The sequence below is a fragment of the Podarcis melisellensis genome, assembly GCF_964234715.1.
Source record: "Podarcis melisellensis genome assembly, chromosome: 6".
Lineage (NCBI taxonomy): Eukaryota > Metazoa > Chordata > Lepidosauria > Squamata > Lacertidae > Podarcis > Podarcis melisellensis.
Genome location: NC_138538.1, coordinates 61095977 through 61112050, shown reverse-complemented (window position 1 = coordinate 61112050; position 16074 = coordinate 61095977). Strand labels below are relative to the sequence as shown.

Below are 16074 nucleotides of genomic sequence, written 5' to 3'. Positions count from 1 at the left end.
CTTCTTTTGTTCCTTAATTACTTGAGGGATATCTTGAGTGATTCCTTGAGTGATATCCTGAGTACCACTTAGGTGGGTCATTAGGTGTGGATTGGTTGCTAAAGTCTTTGTGTCTTGACCTCTTGAACTTTGTGAAGAGTTTTTCTGAGAAGATGGCTGTACTGCACTTAGTTGTGCTCTGGCTTGGCTTTGTGTATAGGGGCGAGCTGTGGTTTTGTGGCCTGTGTCAGCCAGATCTGTGTAGGGATTGCAGGGGGGTGCAGCATCCGGAGGTGCCACCATGGTTTGGCTACTGGATGGTGTCTGTAATTTATCTGTGGAGAGGGTCTGGGTTTGGGTCTGGTGTGGTTGATTGGTGATGGCGTTCTGTGTGCCTCTGGATCTGGTGTCAGTTTTTGTGGGGAGGGCTAATTTCCAGATGTCTGGCAAGCGGGATGTGTCGTCACGCTTGTTCATGTTGTGAGGGTGTTTCTCTATCTCGATGGCTTCCATGATTATTCTCTTGTGGTGATGTTCCATGTTAAAGAGCAATTTGGAATCTGCAAAATTAATTTCGTGTCCTGTTTCTTTCATGTGTTGGAAAAGAGAGGAAGTTTTTTCTTCTTTTTTGACGGCATTCTTGTGTTCTGCGATACGTGCATTTATTCGTCTGTTTGTTTGTCCAATGTACGTGGCTGGGCAGACTTTGCAGGGTATTTCATAGACCCCTTGGTTTTCCAACTGGATTTTATCCTTGGGGTTTCTGAGGATATTGGCTATTTTTTGGTTGGTGCAAAAGGCTGTTTTGATATTGTGTTTATGGAGGATTTTGCTAATTTTATCTGTAGTGCCCTTGATATAAGGAAGGAGGGCCATGCCATTGTTTTCTTCTGTGTCTTGGTTTTTGGGGGGTGTTTCTTTTTGGATTAGCTTCGTAACCCTGTTTTGCTGGTATCCATTGGCAATTAACACATTTGAGAGATTCTGTAACTCAGTTGTCAAGTGGTCTTTGTCAGCCAGGCGTTTGGTTCTGGAGATGAGAGTCTTGGCTACGGAGTTTATTTGTGCGGGGTGGTGGTGTGATTGTGCATGTAAGTAGCGGTTGGTGTGTGTTTTTTTCCGGTAGATAGTGTGTCCTAGGGAGCCATCAGGTTTTTTGTAGATTAGGACGTCAAGGAAGGGAAGTTGGTTGTTGGCTTCTATTTCCATAGTGAATTGTATTTTGGGGTGTAGGCTGTTGAGATGTGTGAGGAAGCTATCCAGTTTTTCCTTCCCGTGTGGCCAAATTACAAAGGTGTCGTCAACATATCTGAGCCAAAGTTTGGGTTTGTGTTCTGACTTGTCTAAAGCATTGGTTTCAAAGTGTTCCATGTACAGGTTTGCGATGACCGGTGAGAGGGGTGATCCCATAGGTGCTCCTTCTATCTGTTTGTATCTTTGTCCATTGTGGATGAAGTACGTGTTGGTTAGGCAGTGGTTGGTCAGGTCCAAGATGTATTCGGGGGGATTGTATTTGTTTTGAATGGCTGTCATTAGGATGTAGGTTTTGCTTCTTTATTGTTTCTATGAACTGGAAGGAGTTTGGAACGTGTGAAGAGATGGATTCTGCATAGGGCTGAAGTTGCTTGGCGAGAAATTTAGCGAGATTTTGTAGAGGTGAGCCTATGGAGCTGACTATTGGTCTGAGTGGTGTTCCTTCTTTGTGTATCTTGGGGAGGCCGTAGAGTTTGGGGCATCTGGATGATTTTTCTCTGGGGATGATTCTTAGCTGGATTTCTTCACTGATAGGAGAGGCTTTTATTTTGGATTTGGTGGTTTTTTCCAGATAGGTGGTGGGATCTGTTTTTATAGGTTGGTAGGTAGGATCTTGGAGTAGATTTGATAGTTTATTGTTCATAGAAACAATAAAGAAGCAAAACCTACATCCTAATGACCTACTTGTGAGCTTCGATGTTGTATCTCTCTTCACACAAGTGCCCATTAATGAAGCCTTGACAGCCATTCAAAACAAATACAATCCCCCCGAATACATCTTGGACCTGACCAACCACTGCCTAACCAACACGTACTTCATCCACAATGGACAAAGATACAAACAGATAGAAGGAGCACCTATGGGATCACCCCTCTCACCGGTCATCGCAAACCTGTACATGGAACACTTTGAAACCAATGCTTTAGACAAGTCAGAACACAAACCCAAACTTTGGCTCAGATATGTTGACGACACCTTTGTAATTTGGCCACACGGGAAGGAAAAACTGGATAGCTTCCTCACACATCTCAACAGCCTACACCCCAAAATACAATTCACTATGGAAATAGAAGCCAACAACCAACTTCCCTTCCTTGACGTCCTAATCTACAAAAAACCTGATGGCTCCCTAGGACACACTATCTACCGGAAAAAAACACACACCAACCGCTACTTACATGCACAATCACACCACCACCCCGCACAAATAAACTCCGTAGCCAAGACTCTCATCTCCAGAACCAAACGCCTGGCTGACAAAGACCACTTGACAACTGAGTTACAGAATCTCTCAAATGTGTTAATTGCCAATGGATACCAGCAAAACAGGGTTACGAAGCTAATCCAAAAAGAAACACCCCCCAAAAACCAAGACACAGAAGAAAACAATGGCATGGCCCTCCTTCCTTATATCAAGGGCACTACAGATAAAATTAGCAAAATCCTCCATAAACACAATATCAAAACAGCCTTTTGCACCAACCAAAAAATAGCCAATATCCTCAGAAACCCCAAGGATAAAATCCAGTTGGAAAACCAAGGGGTCTATGAAATACCCTGCAAAGTCTGCCCAGCCACGTACATTGGACAAACAAACAGACGAATAAATGCACGTATCGCAGAACACAAGAATGCCGTCAAAAAAGAAGAAAAAACTTCCTCTCTTTTCCAACACATGAAAGAAACAGGACACGAAATTAATTTTGCAGATTCCAAATTGCTCTTTAACATGGAACATCACCACAAGAGAATAATCATGGAAGCCATCGAGATAGAGAAACACCCTCACAACATGAACAAGCGTGACGACACATCCCGCTTGCCAGACATCTGGAAATTAGCCCTCCCCACAAAAACTGACACCAGATCCAGAGGCACACAGAACGCCATCACCAATCAACCACACCAGACCCAAACCCAGACCCTCTCCACAGATAAATTACAGACACCATCCAGTAGCCAAACCATGGTGGCACCTCCGGATGCTGCACCCCCCTGCAATCCCTACACAGATCTGGCTGACACAGGCCACAAAACCACAGCTCGCCCCTATACACAAAGCCAAGCCAGAGCACAACTAAGTGCAGTACAGCCATCTTCTCAGAAAAACTCTTCACAAAGTTCAAGAGGTCAAGACACAAAGACTTTAGCAACCAATCCACACCTAATGACCCACCTAAGTGGTACTCAGGATATCACTCAAGGAATCACTCAAGATATCCCTCAAGTAATTAAGGAACAAAAGAAGAAAAGGCACACTAGCCTGGGAACTTCCTCTCTGCCCAGAACATTGGAGGCTATACACCACACCCCCTCAACAGTATTTATAGGAACTCAAACACTGAGATCCTGCTCTGTTCCAGTAACAAGAAGCCGAAAGCACCAGCCTGAAGATGACGAGTGAGACCTCGTCGAAACGTCGCCTAGACACCCCAACTTTTACACGGGAAGACACCCGAGGACACCAAAACCTGCATTCCTGTACCCGTGAAAATCTACGAAAGCATATATATATATATATATATATATATATATATATATATATATACACACACACACACACACACACACTATATCATTATATATATATATATATATATATATATATATATATATATATATATATATACACACACACACACACACACACACACACATATACATATACACACACACACATACCCCGCCCATCTGGCTGGGTTTCCCCAGCCACTCTGGGTGGCTTCCAGCAAAATGTTCCCTAAACAGGGCTGCCTCCAGATAGTTGTTTATTTCTTTGACATCTAATGGGAGGGCGTTCCACAGGGCGGGTGCCACTACCAAGAAGGCCCTCTGCCTGGTTCCCTGTAACTTCACTTCTCACAGTGAGGGAACCGCCAGAAGGACCTCGGTGGTGGACCTCAGCGTCCGGGTTAAATGGTGGGGGTGGAGATGCTCCTTCAGGTATACTGTACTGGAGTACTCAGACAGACTGAGATAGTGCAGTAAGTCAATGCTTGCTGGAGTCATTTATGTTCATGATATATTCTTTATTACATATAGTGCTTTTAAAAAGCAACACATCCTAATTCTTTTCTGCCCTTTCATTTATTACATTTCTTTAATACAGTAGCTAGATTTAAAACTTGGTATAATAAAGCCCTGCAGATTCTCTATTAGTAACCTTAAAATCAAGCCTAGATGTTTCTAGCAACTGCTTAGCAACCACATATCAGAACAGATACATTTTCCAGAATGGTTTTTCTTACAGGGGCTGAAGAACAAGCTGGAGCAAGCTGGATTTTGCTTCTTACTCTGGGCCTCTACAAACGGCTGTTCCCAGGCACGTGAAAATCCCAGGCCTGGATTTTGGCACTGGATTTTGGCAAAGGATAATGCTTTCACAATCTATGCCATTATGGTTCCTGGAACATGGGTCTTTGTTCTCTAAACTACATGCCATTATAAAAGTGGTTCTTTCTCAGTGCTGATTTGGAGAAGGCAATTCAGGGAAGGCAACATAGCAAAAACCCAGAGGCAACATAGGGCTGGGGCTGCTTCTCTCAAAGCCTCACCTTTTCCCGTATTTGCTTGTTACAAGGAATCCCTGGCCAGCATCTTTTTGTATGTGTACCACCCCATTATTGGTATGTGTGTAATTAGGCTTAGGGAATATTCCCTTCACTCCATTGCAGTGTTTCCTTTTTCCATGGTAACTCTCTATAAGGGAGAGGACTCCATGGCTGTGTCAAAGTTTGGTTAGGAATGGAAAGGAGGGCAGACCCCAGCCAGGGAGTCTATGCAATAATTTGCAGACAGCTGTTGTTGGGCTGAAGCATGCAAGCAGCATGTATAGGTCAGCCCTGGAGGTCAGGCAACCCAAAATATATCCTTTCAACAGCCACTGCCATGTTTGTGGTGCTGCATCTTTCGTTGCACCTCTCCTCTGTACAGAACAGAACAGAAGGTAGGTGTCCAGTTCTGGTATCCAATAAAATGTGGACATATTTTGGGGAACATGTTCAGTGCATGAGAGGCTGAGAATGTGCAAACAGAAATTGAGCAATAAGAATAAACAGACTCTCGTACATTTTGATTTTTGAGGCAATATTTACTGAAAACTTTCATAGGCACCACATGAAGTGCTGGTGGGCTCACTGAACAAGTATAGTGGTGGCTAATGTAGGTATAACTTTTAACTAATGGGCAGCATGCCACACAATGTGGTCCTGTATTCCTGCTCTGAACTGCTGGCCCAAAGGAGGGATTTTGTGAGTGGTTGGGTGCAGGGATACCAAAGAAGGATGTCAAAAGCATCAGAATGGCCAGTTCTAGTGCTTTATTAAAGATGGGTGTAGGTCTCCTAGACTTTACAAACGCAGGTTGAACACTGCACCAAAGAGATGGCTTGTCTGCACCTAAGCAAAAGTGCACATATTCTTTATACACAGAGCATCATAGGTCACTTTGTCTAGGACTTCCCATCACCTCACTTGACTAGATGGGGGCATAGGTGGCAAATACCAAAATCTTACAGATAGTTCCCTTTTCTGAGCTCAGAGCCCAGCACCCTCAGGCCCACAAATAAGGGTACATATATATATAAACATATATGAGCTCATTGCTGCAGCAACTACCAATAATTGTGGGGTTATCTTTGATTACCAAGATGGTACTAGCAGAGCGTCCAGAACAGTTCATCTTTGGTTGAACACAATCCCCCTCTCACAAAAAATTAGATGTAGAAGCCATTTTGTGTTATGCCATACCCCAAGAGCAGTCATTTTGTGGTGGGCACCCATAACAGTTTATCAAAATTCAAAAGTGGCCACTCACCCATGAACGTTGGCAAGCCCTGGTCTAATTTTCCAACCAGATGATTACCAACTCCTAATTTAGGTCCACAGCTAAGACAGTATTTTCTCATACACTATTACCCTGTTCCTACTCTTGTAAGTAAGGTTTGTTCCAGATTTTCACCATTATTTTAGTTTTTTGTTAGATACAGTGGTATCTCTGTTTAAGAACAGCCCTGTTTATGAACTTTTGGTTTAAGAACACTTCAAAACCAGAAGTAGTGTCCCGGTTTACAAACTTTACCTCGGTCTAAGAACAGAAGCCAAAGGGTGGAAGGGCACCGGCAGCGGGGGGCCTCATTAGGGAAAGCGTGCCTTGGTTTAAGAACGGTTTTGGTTTAAGAATGGACTTCTGGAACGGATTATGTTCATAAACCGAGGTACCACTGTATATGGAAATAATGTATTGTATCCAACTAATATACACCCAGAGCAGACCCACAGAAATAAAGAGACATTGATCATGCCCATTAATTGTTGTAGTCCTCCTCTGAGTGTGACTAATATTGGTTATAACCCAAATACAAGTATGAATGTATTTTCATAATGATTAAATATACATTATATTGATAAATCTCAAATAGTATAATCAAACACCTGTCCTTTAAATAAAAATGTTTGAAAAGGCCTTATCACTTTTTGGTTTCCCAGAACAAATTATTTCAGCGCTGCCTGCTCCTAGGGGGAATATCTTCCCTGGAGGCATAAAAATTGCAAACAAACTCATTCCCAGCACAGAGTCTTCATTTCAGCCAGTTCTTTTAAAAGCTTCATATTCCTCATGGAATAGAAGACTACATGAACACTATTTCCATAAAGTATATTTTGTGCATTTGGCCTTCAGTTTCGCCTTCCATTTCATATGTTGGGGCAATATCCAAGTGGAATGGGGAAATATCTACTTGAACTGCAATCCTATGCACACATACCTGGAAGTAAAACTTACTGAACTCAATAGTACTTACTTCTGAGGAGGCATGTATAGGATTGCACTGGTAGAAAGGGGTTGAAAAAGTCTCACTTGGTTCTAAATCAACTTTATATTAAAAAAAAAATTGGCCTGAGCCGTTAAAGCTGGGTTTTATCCTTTTAGGTATGGTTGCTTTACATCTTACCTGACTCAGTGTCAGTGCCATGGGCCAGGAGTCAGTAGCCTGAAGGGGGAGAAGGTGGACTGACTCCACCTGCAGCTGATCAGCCTTCAAGGACACAGATAACCTGCTAGCTTCAGCCTTCTTACGCAGAGCTTCCAGCAGCAGTCAGATGCAGGTAACAACACTGGAAGTTCCTGGCCCTACCTTGCTGCTTCCTGCTCGTCTTAGGCCTTGGCCCTTGACTCCATGAACATTGGATTTCCTGACCCCTGGACCAACTGACCACGTGGATTGCTGTTCACCCAAACCTAAGACTGGACCTGACTTCTGCCTCCAGGCAAGTACAGTCAAACCTCCGTTTACATATCACTCCGGTTACGTAAACTTTGGGATACGTAAGCGGTAAACCCAGAAGTATATTCCTGGGTTTTTGCCGCACGTGCATGTGCAGAAGTGTTCTACTGTTGCACGTACACGCGCAGAAGCTGTCCCTCCAGTTGTGGAAACCTCGGGATCCAACCAGAGCTCCAGAATGGATCCTGTCCGCAACCTGAGGTACCACTGTACACCTCAGAGATTCTGCTGGTTGGCTGGCTTCCCACTCCACACTGTTGCTCAGCAATGAGACTATGACAGTCAGGAGCTGGAGTCAGGAGCAGGTCAACAATAAAACACAGTATCAGTGAAGTTAACTCTTTATTCAAAGAAACCAAGACACCTCATGCCTAGTGATCACAGCAATTTTTCCCAGTAGGTCTTGCCCCAGTGGGGCAGTTGCCAGGACTGAAGGTTCTGTCCTTCCCACCACTCTCCATGACTGCTTTCCTGGGTCCTTCCCCAGCAACCTGAGATTATTCATCTTGTCCTTCTTTGCTCTGCACTCTTCATTCCTTGTCTGGTTCTGGGAGATCGGGGGGGGGGGGAGCTGGTTGCAACAGGAGGGGGAGTCTCCCTGGCATCTTCAGCAGCCTGCCTGATCTCTGCCTCTTGATCTGCCCTTCTTTCCAGCCTCCACTCCTCTCTGCCTCAGATTCTGGACTGTTCTCTGGCACAGCCACTTCCTGCTCACTAAAACCCTGTTACCTCTTCACCTTCTGACACCTCCTCCTCCCAGTCTGCTCCCGCTTCTCCCTCTGACTACACATCACCATCCTACCACCAATCCCTGTCTCTGAGTGTTTCCACCACTTTACATGCCTTACTTTTTCCCTCTCAGGAGAAGGGGGTGTGTGACATCAGTAAGCCTACTCTATAAATTTAGAACTCCGTGGTCCTTAATCCCCTTCACATACTAACTGGCATTATTAGGTTTGATAGCAAATCTCCCACACATATCTCCTTATGGTCCCCACAAGCACCCTTCTTGTGCTTCTACACTAAGTGGAAAATGGAGAGTGCACACACAACAGGTGGGGTGTAACTATGCTCTAGGACAGTAATGTGAACACACCCTTGAGAGTAAAAGGGTAAGAAAGAGAGCAGGTTTACCAAAGAAAATGGGACCTGATTGGGTTTGAAAGCAGAATATATGAGAGAGTGGGGGTTTGGTTTTGCAAGAGAGAGGGGGGGGAAGGGCTAATAACTTTCCATATGTCTACAAGGAGGTGGGGTTTTTTGTGGTTGAGATGAGGGCACCTGTTCAGCAACAGAAAGTGGCAGAGGAGGAGGTGAGGCAGGGAGGAAAAGTCACATGTAAAGGAAATCAGGCCTCTTTGGGGACCCCAAAAGCAAAAAGCAACCATTTTATGACTAAGATAGGGCTCTAATGATTAAAAGGAGAGCAAATACTAAGAATCCCATTTTCCTGTCTTATCAAAGCTAGGATTAAGAGATTACAGTCTTAGTTAAAGGTTTTGTCTCTTCCTGAGCTAACAAAAGGAAGGTAAGAATTAACAGCCAATGCAACCATGCCTGTTGGTTACTTCTCAGTTGGAGACTTAATTTTCTCCCCCTCCCCCCAAGTAATTCCAAAAGGGAGCAAACAAAGCAAAAGAATTAGGCTGGAAACAAACAATGGGCATGCCACAGAGGTGTTTGCTTACCATGTGGGCAACAGTAAGTGTTCTGCCTGGGTTTTGGTTATGCCTCATGCTTTTCCTAACCCTGCCTGTGGCTGCAATTTCAGCTGCCATTACCTGCACAGGCTATCTGTAATAAGCTGATCTCATATGACACAACAGATACAGCCCTCCTGGATAAAGGTTTAGAAAAGACTCTCTTGCTAAACAGCCAAGGGCCAGCAGTTGCAACGTAAGTCTTATCATGCCCAAGGTCCACACAGTTATGTCCCTACATAGATACAGTACTGTCTTCAGCTACATTCCAAACCACAGCACTGGTCTTTCCTTTTTTTAAATTTGTAATTCCATATAACTTTATATATGGAATCAGCCCTGCCATTGGAGCCCTTTTCAGTAGGATAAAAGTGCCTAACAACAACAGTTGAGCCTGCTGAATCAGGCCAATGGCCTGCCTAGCCTAGCATCCTGTTCTCACAATGGCTGACCAGATGCCTATAGGAAGCCTGCAAGCTGGACTTCAGTGCAGCACCACTCTCATGACCTGTGATTCCCATAAACTGGTATTCAGAAGTTAACTGTCTTTGACAGTGGAGGAAGGTGATGATGATGATGATGATAGCATAAACTCAAGTGTGTTGCCCTTAGGAAACAACAATTACATGCTCGTGCAGAGTTGTCTTCTGTGCAGTTGTATAGATATGTATACCTATATTTGCAGACTCATCCAAAAGGTGAAAAGGGCAATTATTCATTTACCAGGTAAATAAAGACAGGCAAACTGCCCTGTTTTCCCTGGCCAGATATAGTATGCAACTAGAAACAGATTAAAAGCTGATACAGCCTAGGTATCATCTCTTTTTTTTTAACCGTCTCATGTGACTTTTTAAAGGAACAGTCAATATGAAAAGTAGAATTTCTTGGTTATTTGGGAGAGAAAGCCAGGTGAGACGAAGGAACAAATGCAGCTGCCTTCTACTGAGTCAGAGCACTGGTTTTCAGTACTGTGTGCCCTGGCTGGCTGTAGTTCTTTGCAGGTTTTGGGCAAGAGCCTTCTCCAGTCCAAACTGGAGATGGCAGGGATTAAATGTGGGATATTTTGGATGCAAAGCCAGGGCTTTCCCATGGTTACAAAATTTCCCCCAAATACAAATAATTTAAGCCTCCAACATACCAAATTATACGTTTCTGCAGTACTGTAATCTGCCCACTCAACAAACTAACTTCTTGCCAGGGACCAGTTTTGAAGTTCAAAGTCAGGGCATAGCTTATGTTCTAAACAACAACAACATTGCCCTGTGTTCTGTTGTTCCTTTTTGAAATATATCAAAATGATCTAGTTGAAAAGAAAAGAAAAATCAAACTCAATTCACCCTGGTGGTTTCATTTCCACATGACTTGGAGCTTTGAAATAATGCAAGAATACAGAAGGAAGCTATGTGTTGTTCTTGTTTTGGAAGCGGATGTCTTTTAGCCACTCTCTTCCTACAATCATTTGCTTCCTCATGCTGAGCCCAATCCCCACCATTTCTCAGAGAGGAAAGGCCAGATAAGGGAGTAAGAGGCAGCAGTTACCATCCCATAGCTTGATGGCATGACACTCTTTCTTTTTCTCTTTGCTTTGGTCACAAGCGGAGAGCCAGTAAGAAATGGCAAGAGCAGCAGCAATGGCATCGGGGGGCCTGGCCATTTTAGGTGTGGGCTTTGACAGGTGTTTGAGGATGATATACAGAGGAGACTGTGCTGTCTTTAGGATATATGGTTTATTTACACATATATACAACCTGAGCCTATGATGGAGGGGTTCACAGCATCAACACCCCAAAGAGTACTGTTTCTCCCATAGCCATAGCCTTGGATTCAAATGTTGCTCTGATTTTTTTCTCTAGCTTGCTGCTTTACTTCTAGGTCATATCACTACAAACTCTTAACTCCCAACTCTAGTTTTTGCCCTTCTTACTATGTGCAGTTTGAAGGATGGGCCCTGCTCATCTGCTGTCTTCCACAGAGCCCTTTCCTTTGTTCTCCTTATAGCTCCTTATACCACCCGGAGGCTAGCCTGGCTATTAATTTTAACACCTGGTGGATCCAGGGGTTCAGGAAGCTAGCCTGTCTTGATCAGATTTCAACACTTGCTTGATCCAGGGATTAGAGGGGTCTGGAATCTAGTCTGACAAATACACGCACCAAACTTATAACGAAACATTGATTTCTTCCCACACACATTGCCAACTAGGTTCAGTCAGGTTTTGCAACAATACCAAACCCTGCAAAGCCGGTTTGCTAGCAATGCAAATGAGGGATGTACAATTGACAAGCATCAATCTTTTTAAAACAGCCTTCAGCTCTCTAGGAAAAGCAAACAATCATCTGTTTCCACCTTGGAATTAAAGACCAAACATCAAGTTTACTGATGAGAAGCAGGAAATCATTTCCCTCTGTAGCAAAGGGGACCTTATGCCAAAGGAACATCCTAGCTCCAGTTTCCATATGGGTAGCATTTGAGCTATGTTGCCCTGTTGCAGTAAAAATAATCTTATGGCGCCTTAAAGACTAACCATTTTTTATGGCAGAAAGTCTTGTGGGTGCTATCCAGAGCACCTGATGAATGGACTGCAGTCCACAGAAGCTATGCCAGTGTAATTTTTTTATCCTATAAGGTGCTTAAGACTCTTTGTTGCTTCTTGCCCCAATTTCCAGATACTACTGTTTGTACCATGCTTTCTCTCTTAGGCTATGCTATTCACCTTCAGACATCATCGTAGTAAGTATATCTTAAGCAAGAGCTTATAAAACTTTCTCCCCATTGTTGCTTACTAGGCAACCTTTCCACACCTGATTTTGTCAGGAGGCAATATCAGGTTTGGCACTTTTTCATACCTTCAGGGTTCACTTTAGCTAATGCTATGGTATTCCCAGCTTTAATTACTATATACTGGAAAATACACATTTGCATCAAACTGAAAGTACACTTGAGCTGCTACTGGAAATCTAGCAGAATCAAGCAGAAGTTTAGCACTCATCTCTGTGTTAATTGCTTCTAATTTTCAGCCCCATTGACCTAGAAAAATTGTGGGACAAAATTTGGGGTGGTATCCTGGAATACTGTGCTTTCCCACCATTTCCATAGGCAACTCATGGGGGAACAGAAGCACACATGCGCATAAAGGGTGTGTAGTGGTTGGTGACATTTCCAGTGACATCCTCTGCTGTGTCACACGCCAGCCAGTGATGTGGATGGAACTTAGCATGACATGGGAGTACATCAATTTAAAAAAACCACAATTCCACAACACAGCAGGTAAAGCAGTGTAAAAGGAACACTGGAAATCAGGGCAGAAGCACCAACATTGTAATCAGAAAAACTAATGTGATAACCCCCACATCGGAATACATTCTATGTCAAAACAAAACTTATGTCTGGCTTCATTATTACAGAGGGAAACGTAACAGGAAAGGCTTGAATAATGGGGGGGAGTAATCCCAAAAGACATCAGTTATACACTGATCATAGCTAATTCCCAGTTCTATGCAGGTGCAGAACCTTTGGAGTCTTATATGAACCCCACTGTAATCTCAAAGGGAGAAAGCTGGCTATCGATGCCACTTGGAACATAATGTATAAGGTATTAGGCTTGTGTTGACCTGTTCCAGCTTTGTTTCAGACTCAGTTTTGGCACCACAACAGCCTTGGTCAACCTGATTGATGACCTCTCTTGGGAGACAGATGGTGGAAATGAAACCATCTTGGTTCCTTTTGACCTCTCAATGGCTTTGGGCACTATTGACCATGGTGTTCTTCTACAGTGACTGGGGGAAGCGGGAGGTGGTTCTGCTCCTACCTGCATGGTTGCTACCAGAAATTAGCACGGGGAAATTGTTGCTTGGCTCCATGGCTTTTTCTGCAGGGATGAGCAATATCCATTTCCATTAGATAAAAAGAACTAAAAAGTATATTGCATTCTTGTGCAAGAAAATATATCAGTGTGTGTACCGTGATCACAACCTCTGCGGTAACCAGTGGCGTAGCGTGGGGGGTGCAGGGGGGGCCAGCCGCACCGGCCGCAACATCTGGGGGTTAGGGTTAGGGGGCGCAAATCCACGGGTTAGGGGGTGCAAATTACTTGCCTTGCCCCGGGTGCTGACAACCCACGCTACGCCACTAGTGGTAACCCCCTCACATGAACTCTATAACTGGGTTGTTGAAATTCAAATGCGACTTCAGCAAGAGGCAATCAGCAAATATGCTTGAGGGACAGCTCAGGGCCACAGGAAACAAAATAGCTAGGCAAAGCTGAAGCGAGGAGCAAATTGAAGTCATGGTGTGCTGTTAGAGGACACCCACTGAAACATCACAAACTGGATACCCATAGTCCCATGTCCCACCCAAAAACCTACACTAGTGAGCTTCCACACTAGCAGTGGCGGCAGATGTGTGTTTTTTTTAACTCTTGTAAACTGCTTTGTTTTCTAAAATCAAGCCCTTTGTGAATGTTATGAAATAAATAAATACTTGGCATACACCCTACCCTTAAAGCACATTCCCTCCCTCCAGAGAATCCTGGGAACTGTTTGTTGTTGTTGTTTTTAAGACTGCTGAGCGTTTAGCTCTGTGTGGAAGGTTAACTACAGTTCCGTGGGGGGAGAGGAGAGACGGATGATGAGCTCCGAATGTGCTATGAATGATGGTCTGGTGTGTGGATTTTCCGTGGTAAGAGCAAATGCGGAATAAATGTTTTTTTAAAAAGTAGTAAAGGCTGGCATTTTAATGAAGGTGTTGGTGTTGTTGACTCTACAATAACCGCAGCAACTTTGCTTGCATGAGCAGCACGCAGCTTTCTGAAAACGATTTCCATCTGCAATGGTGCAATTTATTGTAGCTCTTTTCGGCCATCGTTACTGCTCCAACCTTGACTTTCCAGGAAGAGCCGTGAGTAATGCTCGTTCCCGCACCGCGCGCGCACACCCCTCCCCTCCGGCGGCGAGAAGACGGCAGGGCTCGGGTCCTCGCGAAAGGTTAGCAAGCGCAGGATTGATCCCCACTCCAGCCTCTGAAAACCAGCAAAGGACTCGAGGCAAGCGGGGAGACACGACAAAGTTAGTGGCACGCATGAAACCTGATCTATTCATCTCACAACCAAATCAATACTTGATGGGAATTCCAGGATATCACATCCAAACCCCGCCAAGCGCGGTCCACTTTCGGTAAAGCCCTCTCTCCCCGCCTCCTCCGCCCACCTTCCACTTTCCAGCAGTGACGTCTCGGCGTACACGCAGCGCGGAGGGCTGCAAGGCTCGGCCCGGCCTCTTCCTCTTCTGGCTCACTGCAGCTGCCGGGCCCTAGGGCGAATCGTCATCTCGCTGCGCTTGGCATCAGCAAGGGCACAGGCCGGCTCTGCAACGCCCTGGCGGGAGGACGGACCACCCGCCTGCAAGCGGTGCAACCGCGCTGGAGAGAGCGGGCCAAGCCGAAACGCAGAGGCGAAAAAACGAAACGAAAAGGACGCGCGTTTCTGCACGTGTTGTGCAGCTGAGGCGAAGTCTATGGAACATAGGTGGAAAAAACGAGGGAGAGAAGAGACTAGCTCCCGTTTCCTGTCCTAGAAAAGATGTGGATTACTCAGGTTTAGCATCTCCGCCTATGGATGACCAGACCAGGGCTTTCTGCAGAGCGGCCTTCGTCAAGCTGGCGCCCTTCAGATGATGTTGGACTTAAGCTCCCATTAGTACCAGCCAGCGTGGCAGCCGGCCTGGAACAATTTGAGTTGGGGCCGATTAAATGTCCAAAGGGCACCAGAATCTGGGAGGCCGATTTCGACAGAGCTGTAGGATTCCTAAGCTTGGCCCAAGGCCTGAGGTGGGAGGGCAAGGTGGATGTGTATACTTCTAAATCCTAGTACCGCATTCTGCACACCTTATACCACAAGCATTGCTGTCTTCCTTTTCTGCTTGGTAAAATGCTCTTACACTACACAAACCCTCACACCCCTTTTGCATCTTCTGAGTTTCTCCCAGTGCCAGTAGGTGTCATTTGCAGGAAAAAGGAAATCTTACAGAACACTGCTAAACAATTCCCCTGCTGCTCAGTTTTGCCCTTCCCTTGTCTAGAAGATCTACCCTGTCCAAACATCTCTCTCTCTCTCTATGTGTTCTTACTTTACAGTGAAGATGTTAGACTACGCCTTCTTCAAAGTCTTCCCTGTTGTTTGATGAGGAGCTGGGAACCAGGGACCAAATTCAACCTTGTAGCTCAAATGCAAAATGTCCCCTGCTCTGGATCCATACAGTTGGCTTGTTGTTGTTGTTTGACATAGAGATGGGAGCTGGCAAATTTTGGTTCTCATCAACTCTGGTGCCATAATGTTTTATGGCAAGATTGAGTCAATCCTTAACTCCCCCTTTGTCTGTGGCTTATTTCCCCCAGCTGACCAACTCATTATCTCTTGAGACCTACTGCGGGACAGAAAAGCAGAACATGAATAGCAATAATATATACCGTAAATACACAAAAACATTGACTGATTTGTGCAATCCATGCTCTTCTGCCAATCGGTTACACATTTGGTTGCATATGTGCCAGCTAAACTGGGTTTACCTAGTTCAGGGTATCCAGTATAAGATTTATCACTTCAGAAAGGGTGCCATGGTATGTATTATTCCATAATTTTCCTATAGTATTCATTGATGCTTGAACTTCCTACCTGTGAATGCTAATCTTCATTTTCCATTCTGCTTTTGAATGCATTCTGCAGGCAGTGATAGATGAATGCATATTTGTACATACTATCTTTTATCTCATTATAACTTCAGATTGTTTTATCTAATCTCTTTGGGAACTTTCAGCTTTAAGCAATCCTAACCCCCACTTAACTCAAAGTAAGCCCCATTGAAGT

At 44.5% G+C, this 16074-nt stretch overlaps 2 long non-coding RNA genes across 4 annotated transcripts in view; both read left to right on the top strand.

The window, feature by feature from the left end:
• The window catches only part of LOC309372363, a 130272-nt gene extending 123571 nt beyond the window's left edge, over positions 1-6701 (top strand). For all 3 annotated transcript variants that reach the window (XR_014169454.1, XR_014169455.1, XR_014169456.1), the window contains one exon: positions 4485-6701. This is a non-coding gene — a long non-coding RNA (uncharacterized lncRNA). The remainder of the gene's footprint in view (positions 1-4484) is intronic.
• An 8228-nt stretch (positions 6702-14929) lies between these two features.
• On the top strand, positions 14930-15862 carry LOC309372373. Its single transcript, XR_014169470.1, has 2 exons — positions 14930-15038; positions 15345-15862. It is a non-coding gene; the product is annotated as an uncharacterized lncRNA (long non-coding RNA).
• The last annotated feature ends 212 nt before the right edge of the window (positions 15863-16074 follow it).